Source organism: Propithecus coquereli, unplaced genomic scaffold (genome assembly GCF_000956105.1).
Source record: "Propithecus coquereli isolate 6110/MARCELLA unplaced genomic scaffold, Pcoq_1.0 Scaffold543, whole genome shotgun sequence".
NCBI classification, from domain to species: Eukaryota; Metazoa; Chordata; class Mammalia; order Primates; family Indriidae; genus Propithecus; species Propithecus coquereli.
Genome location: NW_012151319.1, coordinates 145,183 through 146,110, shown reverse-complemented (window position 1 = coordinate 146,110; position 928 = coordinate 145,183).

Genomic DNA, 928 nt, shown 5'->3' with positions numbered 1-928 from the left:
ATAGACCTAAAAAGTAAGAGTAGGAAAAGATTAGCTGAGAGCTCTATGTAAGAGAAACAGCTTTATCATCTTTGTCTTATTATGGGGAAAGGGAAGTATAATTATATATATAAAGATTTTTTTTAACAGAAACTACTTAAACCATCTCCCAACTGGCTTACTCCCTGAAGCATCGCTTAGCCCCGTCAGCAGATGCTGAAATGAACATCTTTCCTTCCGAGTCCCGACACCTCAGGACATGTTTTCATGCAACAAATACTTCCTTAGAAACTGCTGTGTGTTAAGTACTATATTAAGTATTGGGGTTACAAAAATAGACACCCTTTATTTTAACCTCAAATATTTCCTATTAAGGGAGGACAGATTTATAGTAATAGAAGATCTATCTCTAGAACTATTAATAATTTGTCTCTAGTGATGAAAACCCCGGAAATCCGAAAGAAACATTTTAAGCAAGCTCCAGAGGCTAATGATTAAAGTCAGAATGAGGTTTCATAGAACAAAATCAAGATTGAGTCCACAGATGTTGAAATTAACATCTGCAAAAGATGCTACCACCTGAGAGATTTCTTATCACTTGAGAGAAAAGACCCAGATTAGAGCAGGAAAGAGAATAAGAAAAAAGGGACCCTTGGGTTTCTGTCTTAGTAAATAGAGGCTGCAGTCTATCAATATATGAAATTATTCTGTAGATTAGATCTCAACAAATACGCCTATCAGTATAGCTACTTTTCATTTATTTTATGAATCACAGTATACTTTAATTCTTAAATTCTGTATTTAAATTTATAAACCCATTTACATGCACACATACATACATATGACTACATGAGCTATTTTAGGAATTGCTATGCTATTTTCCGTTCTGAATCCTATGTTCACAGTTTATGCTGACTTTTTTTAACTTAAAATTTCCAAATAATTTGAT